General features: G+C 50.8%; 1 protein-coding gene across 1 annotated transcript in view; it reads left to right on the top strand.

Moving 5' to 3' along the window:
* The window catches only part of RSL24D1 (ribosomal L24 domain containing 1), a 59,646-nt gene that overhangs the window by 3,475 nt on the left and 44,018 nt on the right, over positions 1-12,153 (top strand). The window lies entirely within an intron of this gene.

The raw sequence follows: 12,153 nt of genomic DNA, 5'->3' as shown, positions 1-12,153 counted from the left end.
TAGCCTGGATCCAATCATTCTTGGACAATCGAACCATGAGGGTCTTCTCTACCCTAACCTCAGCAGACCCCATCAAAATAACTTGCGGTGTACCCCAGGGTTCCTGCGTCTCTCCCACACTCTACAACATTTTTATCAAGCCCCTATTTGACAAGCTGGACGGACTGGGTGTCTCGTATACCAATTATGCAGATCACACCCAGATCCTCATACCCCTTTCGGGCAACTTCGACTCAGATACGGCCTTGGTAAACAAAATATATCATCATTCAGGCATGGATGGCCACACACGGCCTATGCCTGAATGATGAGAAAACCGAAATCCTGCTCCTCGGATCCAACACCAATCTAAAAAATCTCAGCTCCAATTATAAGGCCTTCAACATTGATGGCAACACCATCCCAGTGGCCAAAACAGTGAAAACGCTAGGCTTCCACCTTGATGCAACAATGTCACTAAAAAAACAAGTCAACTCACTAGCATCCTCTACCGCCTACACATGTAAGCTAATCAGGGCAAGTAGAGCCTTCCTCACCCAAGCTAGCTGCATCATCATTGCCAATGCCCTAATACTATCCAGACTTATTGTAATGCCATGTACCTAGGAGCCAACTAATACATAACTAACAAACTACAAAATAACGCCCTCAGAACAGCCCTCAACCCACCCTCCAAGGAACACATTTCCAACAAAAGGAGAGAACACAAATGGCTCAAAATCTCTGACCGCATCTCTCTCAAAACGGCATTACTCACTTTCAAATGCTTAAACAACGCAGCCCCCCCTATCTCGCATCTAGAATAAAGAAAAAAACCTCCACCCGCCCCACCAGATCGATCAACTCCTACTGCCTGCAGGTACCCAACTTTAGACAAAAGAAAACCGGCGGCAGCAGCTTCCCTGTCTTGGCAGCCCAACATTGGAACGCCCTCCCACTCAACGTTGGGACCAATCCTAGTATAGCTTCAGGCGAAACATCCTCACCTGGCTGCGGTCAAACCGGACTGTTATGCACAGCATTAAATATGTAAGTTGAACCGCACTGTCTATAGACACAGCACAAAAAATGTAAATATGTAACTATATGTATATATGCACATTCCTCGCATTGTAATGCTATGCCTCTTTTTCATGTTTATCTTATCCTGCAACTAAGTTTTTATGTAATCATACCTTCCTGTTCTCTGTTGCGCCCTGTTACCTCTGGGTTTTGTGTGCCATACCAAATAAATAAATAAACAAATACCCAGAGGTTTCTAAGTGCGGACCCGGGGATCGAACCTGTGTTGCTGCATGCCGTCTTGCTTCCAAGGTGAGCACGTTGCCCGCTGAGCTACCCTCCCGGATCACCCAGTAAACTGGGGCTATCTCACCAGAAGCTGTTGTGACACAGATTTTATTTCCATAGGAGAGGCAAACTATAACTTTGTCTATCATATTAGGTGTTGACATTCAGAGGGTGCAAGTACAGTAAAGAGAGAGAAAACGGAGGGGGGGGTGGGTGGAGGGAAGTGCTATTACGGTCGCCCAGGGAGGAGCAGAAGTGCCGGAAGTGCCTGTTGGAAGGCATTGGGCAAGTGCATTGGAAGAGACGTTCAGACAAAGAGGGGAGGTCTACCGCCCAACAGGTCAGTGCAGGTCAAAGGCAAACCACCTGACAGGCGGCTGTGGGCCCATGCGGGCAGTGCGGGGGGGGGCGTTGTATGTTGGTGGCGATTGGGCAGAGGGCCAGGGTCCTATTGTACTCTTGAGTGATCGGAGCACCAATCAGTGAGATGGGGATGGTTGGCAAGGAAGGGGGAGAGGGGAGAAGAGAAAGTTGTTTGCAGAATTTGAGCTCCGGTTCCAAACTGGGAGAGGGGAAGGCTGTTCCATAGGAGAGAGCCAGCTGAGGAGTGGGATCTGCCCGAGCCCTCTGCTCGGAGAAGCGTTTGACCACCAGAGAGTTGGGGCGAGAAGGTTGAAGGTATCTGGGAGGAGAATGTTTAGGGAGAGAAAGCTGCAGGTAGTGTGGTCACAGGCTTCAGACAGCCTTGTGTATGGTGCAAAGGATCTAGAATTTGATCCTTGCAGTAACCGGGAGCCAGCAGAGATATTTTAGGGCTGGAGACACACAGTGCCTGGGCTTGAGGCCAAGGATAAGTCTCTCAGCCTTATTCTGTATTATTTGAAGAGGGCGGAGTGAAGAAAGCGGTGATTTGAAGAAGAGGCTGTTACAGTAATGCAGCCTGCACAGGGACGGTGAAAAAAAGGGAGAATGCCTATAAGGGGGTAAAGTTGAAAGGAGGGCTTCTTGGCAAGGTCCAATATGTGAGGGGTAAAGGAGAGGAGTCGAAGATGACCCCAAGGTTTCTTGCTTCAATGGAAGTAGAGAGAGATGAGCCCCAGGAGTGCAGGTGGGAAACTGGGATGGGAACAGGTGTCTTGATGATAAGAATGTGTCTTACTGGCATTAAGACAGATCATTGGAGGCGCATCAAGACAGAATAGCAGACGGGCAGTCGGGGATGGTGGAGGAGTAAGAGGGAAGCTTGAAAAGAGTTGTCATCTGCGTTACACTGGAAACGAGAGATGAGGTGCAATGTAGATGTTGAAGAGCCAAGACGAGAGGGTGGAGCCCTCGGGAACACCACATGTAGAGAGTGGTGGTGGAGCACCTGGGAAGGATGATCAGTGAGGAAGGTTGGCCAATCTAGTGCAGGTCTGTGATACCAAGGGTATCATGGAGCCACTTTGTGAGAATAGAGTGGTTGACTGCGTCAAAAGCGGAGGAGAGGTTAAGGAGAATAACAGAGTTGGGAGTCAAGACTTGCGAGCAGTTATTCACTGGTGTTCTGGATGCTCAGAATCCAGACTGATGGTCATGTAAACAACTAACACGCTTAGTGTGTTGGGTCAGATGGGGCGGGAAAAACAACTTCTCCAGGAGTTTCTCAAGGAAGGGCATAGTAGACAGAGGAAAGCAGTTGACTGGACAGAAGGGGTCGGCTGAAGGCTTTTTTTAGCAAGTGGTGCATGAGGGAGTGTTTGAGAGAGGAAGGGAAATAGCCAGAGAGAGGAAGGAGATGTCCCTAATGGTTCTGGAGGTGCAGGGTGAGACCCTCATAGAGCGGACTGCTCTAGAGAGCTCAGTTGCTGTGATGGGTGAGGAGGGGAAAGTAGGTGGGGGTGGAAGAGAGGCCATGGGAGGCAGCGGGATAGGGGGAGGAGTGGAGGAAGGGAGAACCAGAGGGGTCCGAATGTCCTGAGTTTTGGAGGTGGAATGGGTGGCCAGTGCAGTACAGAGGGCCTGGGAAGGGAGAGGTGAGGTGGAGACTGTAGGTGGATTTGCTAGTTCCTTGTAGATTTTGAAGATGCCGGGTAAGAGTGACAAAATAGTCATGGGTTTGGTATATATTGCACCGTAGGTTGTTTGAAAAAATTAAGTGGAATGCATTAAAGTAAGGGTAGCCGGACAAAATGCTATTGTGGTACAGTGTAGGTATGCTAGTGAGGTGTGTGACTGGTTGCATTGTTTCTTGTCCAAGGGGTGGCTGTGTGGTGCTGCAGTTCAGCGTTCCATTATTTGGGTAGATTTGAAAGGAAGGTGCAGCACGCTTTGAATAAAATGTCAAAGTAACATAGCGTTGCGTGCCATTAAAATATGTAAAATGGAATGACACTACAAAATGCAATGTCTACAACCTCAATAGCATTGAAAAACATTTACAACACTGATCTGATAAGCCTGCCAAGTGTACAACCAACATTGCAAATGTATGAAAATGTGTGTTTTCTTTCCTGACCCGGATGATTGTCTTGAAAGCCTGACCTGTTTCCACATTGTCACTGGGCTAGTAGGGCACCGAGTTGGTTACTTTTTTCCCCAGTGGGTTTGCTGTTAGTGCGCAGGTATATACCTCCTTATTTTGGTGTCTGACCTAGGTCTTGGACACATACCTTTTAGGGCCTGTGATCATTAAATATGGCATTAAATATAGCTCTTTTCCCAGGTGAACTTTGGACTAAATTGGAAAGCGTCCACATGACTATGCTTGGATGAACCTACGGCTCATCCCCTTTAATCAGCAGATGCGTCTGTGGCCTTTTATCTGAATTTCCATCCATGAAGCAAGTCTCATACCAAAAATGTCGGTGTGCATACTTTCATTTAAAAATAATTATTGTGCCACCATTACGTTAAAAGAATAGTGTAAATTTCAGTTGTTCCATCTTGCACAGCCAAAATGTTGGGTCGGTGACTATTCGCTTGGTTGGTGTTCTATCCTTTAATAGGAGGTAGCGTTTTAAAACCGACAATCCCACTGGTCTAGTGCAGGGGTCCCTGGTCCTTTGTTAATTTTGCATTGTTTTCCTTGCACATCTATCGTTGCATGAGTTTTATTCTGAAATCTGCCGTCTGTACTGCTTGCTTTACTGCCCGGGATTTCCTGCTTTTTTGGGGATAAGCCGGGAGACAATCCCAGTTGCGTCCCTTCTCAACCTTCACCTATCCTGGTTTCCTTGCCTCTTCCTTGGCAGACTCTCCTGACTCCAACCAGTGTGCCTACCCTTGGACCCAAGCAGTGGATCATCATTTGAGTAGGAGTTGTGTGCAGGGGTGGAAGACTGGCTCTTGCCGTGGAGTTGGAGATAGTAAAATTGTTCGAGGGACGCTGGAACTGAGTATACTGCAAAGGAGATTGAGTCACGAAGAGGGCCTGTAGTTGGTACATTGTGGTTTCTCCATGAGAAGAGCTAGATGGGAGTTGTTAAAAACGTCTTTAGCCTAGTCTGCAAAGGATTATTTCAAGAGTTTTGCAGCATTTTCTGACATTAATTGTTTTGGAGAAATCTATGAAATGTGAGTGGACAGGAAAAACATTTCTTCTCCTGTCACCAGACTTTGAAGCCCTCTAGCCCAATGTTTATAAGAAAAAAGTTCATAAATAATCATTGCATGTATATCTGTTGATTTAAGATATAGGATTGCGAGTTTAGTGACCTGATTTGGGCATCTAATCATATTAATATAACTAACAGTATAGCTGTGTAATGTAGAACCTAAAACGGCGACTAATAATCTAAGCAAATTGAATCTAGAGGCTGACCGAATATCTTCTCTGTGTACAGGCGAACTTAGAAGTGTACCTAATAAACTAATATCATCTCTGTCTACAATTGTATCTAGAAAAGCACCAAATAGTCTAGTATCGTCTTTGAGCAGTTGAACCTGGAAGTGTGCCTAAAAGCGTGACACCACCGATCTTAGAACTACAATCAGAAAACCCTCCTAAATCAACCTAAAAGCTCACACCAATCATGAGCGCACCCACTCCACCAGAGTCTGTCAGAAACGACCCCCGTAGTTCACCCCACCCTCCTTCGCACTCCCTGCCATTCCCCTCTCCAAACACCAAGCCAGGGGGTACGATGGCGAGCCACTCACCCTAAGACCACTCATCCTAAGGCCACTCATCCCCTGAACCCCACCCCCGACCCGCCAGCATTACCCAAACCCGCTCCCCTCACTATCATACCTGGCACACCCCACCCTGCAATCATCCACCCCCTGCCTTGCCCTCATACCCCTGCCACCTCCCCACCCCCCGACCGCACCCTTTCCCCTCCCTAAAAACTGCACCTAGCCCTAGCAAGAACCGAAGCTGCCTCCCTCTCCCCCTCGCACCCCCCTACCCTCTCACACCCCAGTCGCAGCAAAGAAACTAAAGAGGAAACGTTCCTGGTCCCCCTCAATCTCTCAGCACTCCTCGCCTCCCCTGTCTCGACCCACCACCTCTCCCGCAATCTCCTCCTTCCTCCGTGGCTTCTCCCTTCCTGAAACCCCTCTCCCTCGATTTTTCATCAAATGCAACTGAAACCCCTAACCTCCCAAACCCGATCATCCTATCACACGCAGCCACCCGAAGCCTGCCAAATTTTCTGCTCGCCCACTATTCCCATCTAGCATCACCCACCTTACCCCTCTCCCTCCACTCTCTCCGCCACCGCCCCATCCCGCTCCAGCACCGAGACCAACCTTGCCTGCCGATGTGAACTGTATCCTATTTAACGCCCGATCTGTAGCAAAAACAGACATTGCATCTTTGACCTCCTCGCCTCTGTCAAACCAGACCTAGTTTTCATCACTGAAACCTGGTTCTCTGACGACTTCGGCCCAATCGCTAATGAAGCCTTTCCCCCTGACTACTCCCTCATCCCACTGAACCGTCCGTCCAGGGGGGGGGGGGGGATAGCATTCATCTTCAAATCTCTCTTCCGCGCCTCAATCATCGACAACAACCCTCAATTCCATCCTGCAAATCTCTCCTCGTTAAACTATCCCTCTCCCCGTCGCTCTCACACAGCTTCCTAATAATCTACAGGCCCCCTGGCTACGATAGACAATTCGCAAACAACCTTTGCGATTCTATCGCCACCCTCCAACTAAACCATCCCAACCTCACCCTTCTTGGAGACTTCAACATATGGCTCAACATCCCCACCAATCCTATTTATTTTATTTTTAAATGTTTTTATTGGCATTTATGGTCATACATAAAGCAGTTAGGCATAGGTTATGTCTCATAATATTGATTGTGTGACGCATTCGCCAAATGAACAATAAGTGACAACAAGACAACAACAACTTAGACTGTCCTCTCTTGCTGTTACAATGCGGTCCACTCGTCACGTGTAGGCTCAGTATCGGGGCCGTCGTTCTCCGTGCCAGTCTTCGGGGGGTAGCGCCAGGACGTGCGCAGGTTTGGTGGTCTCATCAGGATGGCTCATTTGCAGTTCATGCCATAACACTCTGCTCAGGGGGGTTTGAAATTCGTCGAGAAGATCGTGTCTCTCATGAGGGCCTTCCAGGACTCCAGTGTGGCACTCGCATCTTCTCTGCCCCTGCTGTTCCCCTCCTCCCAGGCTCTGGTTTCAGCGGCAGCCCATCTCTCCATTTCCTTGATCCAGGGTCCGAATTGCGGGCCTGCAGACGACTTCCAGGCCATCGCTATTGTTCTCTACGTGAGAATGCACGCCATGTCCATAAGTTTGCCTAGATGCCTGATTTTACTGAGTCTCGGGTAGGTGCCCAAGAGGCATTCCTTGGGGGTCCATTCGTACCTTTCCAATCCAGATTTCCTGCAGGTCTGTTCGGCAGCTAGACAGAGCTTCTGTGATCTGGGACAGGTCCAGAACATGTGAATCATGTCGGCGTGTTCAGAGGAGCACCATGGGCACGTTGAGGGAATGCTGTCGTTGAAAGTGGATATTCTGTGCGGTGTCATATAGGTCCTGTGGAGGACGTTCAGATGAATCATCCTGAACCTGGCGTTCTGTGAAACCTCCTTCGGTTGCAGCAGGGCCTGTGCCCATTCGTCCTCCGTGATTTAGGTTCCAATGTCAGCTTCCCACTTCTCCTTCAGGTGCGCACTTCTGGGGTTAGATTGGGTGTTTATTTGGGCATATAGTCTCGATGTCGGCTTCCAGCCGTCGCTCAGATTGTGCATTTCCTGTACAAGAGGGTGTGTCTCCGGCTCCTCGGGCCATGTGTTCCATTTTGCCTTGGCTACATGTCTCACCCTCTGGTACCATAGGAACTGGCCCGGTGAGAGCCCATCTTTTAGTTGAAGCGAGTCAAAGTCTCTGAATGATCCCTCGTCGAACAAGTCTCCCCATGTGTAGAGACCGTAGGTCTCCCAGCTCCTCATCATTGGCAGTTCAAGGGGGGGGTCTTGCAAACATCAGCCAGAATGGTTATTTCAGGCATGTAGGGGTGCTGAAGGCCAAGTAGTGATTTGACCTTGTTCCAGACCTGTCTCCCCAGCGTCACTATCATGGGTGGGTCGGGGGGTCCCACCAGTGAACTCCATATTACCTCCTTGGGGTGCATTGGCGTGATCAGCCGGTGCAGGAGGCCAGTCTCAGCCGAGGGCTCATCCGAAAGCCACTTGGTGACATGTTAGTTGTGCCGACAGATAGTATCTCTGGAACTCGGGCAGTTGGATGCCGCCCTCAGCATGGGGAAGCGTTAGGATGTGCAGGGCGAGTTTGTGTCTCGTCTGGCCCAATAGGAAGTCTCGAAGCAGGGATTCTAGTTTCCTGAAGAAGGGAGGGGGGATATAGTATGCAATGTTGGTGAAGTAATGGAGGAACCTTGGCAATATTATCATTTTGGATATTGCAGCTCTGCCCATCACCGAAAGGGGAAGTTTTGACCAGAATCTGATGGACCTGCGTACCCCGCACAATGCAGTTTCAGTATTGCGCTCGTAAGTGGTAAGTGGGGAGTGCGCGATGGTGAGGCCCAGGTAGCGAAAGGCCTCCACCTGCCATTGAAACCCAATCTCGGGTAAATCTTCAATGTCTTTCCCTCTACGTCTTGCAAGGGGAAAGGAGCATGATTTCTGTCTACTAAACTTTATCCCAGAGTATTTGGCGAAGTTGTCGAGGATGTCCAGCGCGGTGGGTGCGTTCTCTCTGGGATTCCGTAGATATAGAAGGACATTGTCGGCGTACAAGGAGATGATTGTTGTCTATTCCGCCGATGTTAATGCCGGAATCAAATAGCTGCCTCCTGAAATAGATTGCTACTGGTTCCAGGCCCAGGATGTATACCATCCGCGATAATGGGCACCCTTGCCTGGTTCCCCTTTGGATGGGCCAAGCCTCCGACACCATACTTCCAGTCTTCACCCTCCCCACCGGGTCGTTATAGAGGACCTCTACCCACCGGATGAATTGCTCTCCGAGTCCAAACTCCCTCAGGGTCGCAACGAGCCATTCCCAAAATATTGAATACAAAAGCCTTTATGGCATCCAGTGAGAGCACAGATAGATTTTCCGGGCGCTCTGCTGTTTGTGCCATAACGTGTTGTAGCCTTCTTAGGTTGGCAGTGGTGTTGCATCCTGGGACGAAGCCGTTCTGGTCCTCATGTATCAGGGATCCTATTACCTTCGAGAGCCTGTTGGCTAGTATAGTTGTGAGGATCTTGCCGTCATAGTTCAGCATCGGCAGAGGGCGATACGAGTCGCATTAATCGGCAGGTTTACCTGGTTTAAGCATTGGTATTATGAGGGTCTCTCTCATGCTGCTCGGCAGGGTCCCGGTCTCGTATGCCTCCGTGTACACTCCATGTAGTATCGGGGTTAGGATCCCCTCATAGGCCTTGTAAAATTCCGGGATATGGCCGTCTGTCCCAGGGGTCTTGTTTGTGGAGAGGGACCGGATCGCCTCCGATATGTCCTCCAGTGTGATGGCTTCTCCCAGCACGTCTCGATGTTCTTGGCTTAATCTGGGTAGCTCGATCTCATCCAGGGTGTGTCTTATATCCTCTTCAGGGATTCGCTCGTTGTGAGCATAGAGTTTGGCGTAGAAGTTTGAAAAGACATCGTTTATTGCTTGTTGTGATCTTTGCGTTATACCATCCTCATCTTTGATCTCTCTGAGGGGCTGTCGCAGGTTCTCCTTCCTGCATAACCAGGCAAGTATCCTGCCTGGCTTATCTGCTTCTTTGTGTGCCTTGAGGGTCCGTGCAGATAAGTCGAACTTGGATAGTCTTTCCCATGCAATCCTGGAGTCCTCCCTAATCTCCTTCAACCTGGCCTCACTCGCAATGGTCAGGGGTAGAGTTCTCTCCTAGGTGCCTAATCTCTTCTTCCTTGTGCTCCAACTCCCTTCTCGGTTGCCTCCTGATCCCGCCAGCTTCAGCTATTATCACTCCCCTTGTTACCACCTTCATAGCTTCCCATGTGTGCTCCATTTCTCGACTGATCGGATGTTCTCCAGCATGCCCCACACTATGATGTATCTGCCTTCTTTGTCAGCCTCCATCCCCATCTGGCGAAATGGTATGTCCAGGCTAACCCATGTGTATACGCCTCGTGCGTACCTCGAGTAGGAGGCACCTTTGCCTTGACCGCCCCAGTAGCCCACTAGTTTGTTGGTGACAGCAGTTGTGAGGTGCGTTTCCTGCAGGAGGGCAATGGATACCTGCTTCCTTTTCAAGTATGAATGTATACGGTTCCTACGCAGATAGGACCCCATCCCTCTAACATTCCACGTGATTATCTTGAGACGTGTCGCCATCGTTCAGCTTCGATCATTGGTGTGGAAGGCTTCTCGCCTGTCTTGTAACTTGGTCGTGCGTTACCGGATGTTTTGTCCCGATTCAACTGTATGGAATGATAATCTCCAGCCTCTGGCCAGTGGTCCACTATTGTCTGATTAGTGGTCTTCATGAGGAGGGCAGTCTTGACATTAACAACAACTACAAAACGAACTGGTGCGCCCAGCTACTGCATCATTCCTGCGGTGCTCGGGTGCTCTCGGGCTGTCGGAACCCATCCGGGTGTCAGGCTCGAGCATGGTCGGTGAAGCAACTGGCCTGACCTAATCTATACGTGGGGGTCGGGTCCTGTGCCTGGTGTGAGGGCCAGGCGAGGGCCACATCTAAGTTGGCTATCAGTAGTGTATGTTACTTTCTTGGTTGCTTGAGGTTGCAGGGAAGCTACGCTCATGTTACTTATGTGCTGCGGGTCGATATCATTTTCAGCTGTCCTTGGGGTGGGCCTCAGTTCCTTCAGAGAGGTTGTTATCCTCCATCCACATGTTAGCGGCCGCCGGGGACTCCAGAAAGACTGCGCGGCCCTTGTAGATGACTTTAAGCCTCGATGGATAGAGCAGCATGTATTTTAAGTTTAGTTGCCTGAGCCTAGCCTTAACGGGCACAAACGAGTTCCTTTCCCTCTGTACCTTCGGGGTGTAATCCGGGTAAATGGTTATTTTAGCATTGCCACATTCAATGGCGCCCATCTCCGATCTTGGAAATTGAGTGCTTTCGCAATTATCGGGCGAGGGTGCAAGCCCGGAGGGGGCCTTTTCTGGAGGGACCTATGTGCTCTCTCTGCGGCGAATCCTTGTGTGAGTTTTCCCGCTCCTATCTCCTGTTGTAGCAGGGATTCAATGTACGCTGTTGGGTTAGGACCCTCGTCGCCCAATATTCTGATGTTGCCCCGTCTGGCCCGTTCCTCCGCCTCCTCGGCCCTCACTTTAAGGATGGCGACTTTTCTCTCAAGGTCCACAACTTTAGCTTTCAGTTCGACAGTGCCTTCTGCTGTTTCCTTTATGGTTGTTTCATTGCTGGTCACTCTCTCCGTTAGTTTCCTGGCATTATGGCGCACAAGCTGGATGTCAGATCGGAACTCGTCTATATGTGTGCGGAGTGACGCTATGGCTTCTAGCACTTGAGATTGGTTCGCTGTGAAGTCTGGTTCTTTTGCTTGTGGGGGATCTGGGAGGGCGGAGTGGTGGAATCCTTAGCCTTAGTCGTGACATAAGTGTCCATTGTTGCGGGCCTAGTCTTGTTTCTGGAGCCCATGCTGAAGTCTCTGCCCCAGCCCTGACCGTTGGTCTCGGTGGAGGGCTCACACAATGGTTCTGGTGTTACCCCAGCGCTGCGGCCCAGTTCTGGGGATGTCCAAGCTAGGGAAGCTGGGGTTTATAGTGCTCAGTGTGAGCCGGGGAGGGAGCACTCCCAGCACTCGTCCGTGGTGGGTCAGGGCACAGTGCAGGGTTGTGGCTGCCGAGGATTGCACACCCCCCGGCCCTTCTGACTGTAAGGTCCGCGGTGCGTCTCCCCACGCGGTTCTGGGGTGTGGTATTTGGGCAAGGTGGGTCGAGGGGGGGCGAAGGGTCTCAGTGTCCGGGGCAGCCCGCTGGGGTGTGCTGGTGTGGCGTAATGCGCGTGTTGCGCTGGGCACCCCCTCAATGCCACATCCCGGCCCAGATATTGTTCATGCTAGTGGGCGCCTTATTGGGTGCTGGTGGGGCGGGGGACCAGGGTGCACTTCCTCTGATTACGCCCCCCCCCCCCCGGGTCTCCTCACCTCAGGCTTGCTGGATCGCCACTCGGGGCCTGCCGCTGCGGTGCGCTCTCGTCTCGTGGCTCCTCCCCGAGGCCCCACGGCTCCTCCGCCGATGCAGACTCCTTCGGAGTCAGGCTGGGACAGCCGTGTTCGTGGCTGATATCTGGCATATTGCCGGCGGCTCATCCGACTCACACGTCGGTGGGGTGTCGTTGCGCAGGCACCTGCCGTTGGGGCCTGAGCAGCCTGGTGGTCACCGACCCCTCCGGAGGGGGGATCGCGGGCTCCTCCGTTCTCTCGCTAG

Source organism: Ambystoma mexicanum, chromosome 11 (genome assembly GCF_040938575.1).
Source record: "Ambystoma mexicanum isolate Mex_15411 chromosome 11, UKY_AmexF1_1, whole genome shotgun sequence".
NCBI classification, from domain to species: Eukaryota; Metazoa; Chordata; class Amphibia; order Caudata; family Ambystomatidae; genus Ambystoma; species Ambystoma mexicanum.
The sequence above is the reverse complement of the archived record's forward strand: the minus strand, read 5'-3'. Positions and strand labels throughout refer to the sequence as shown.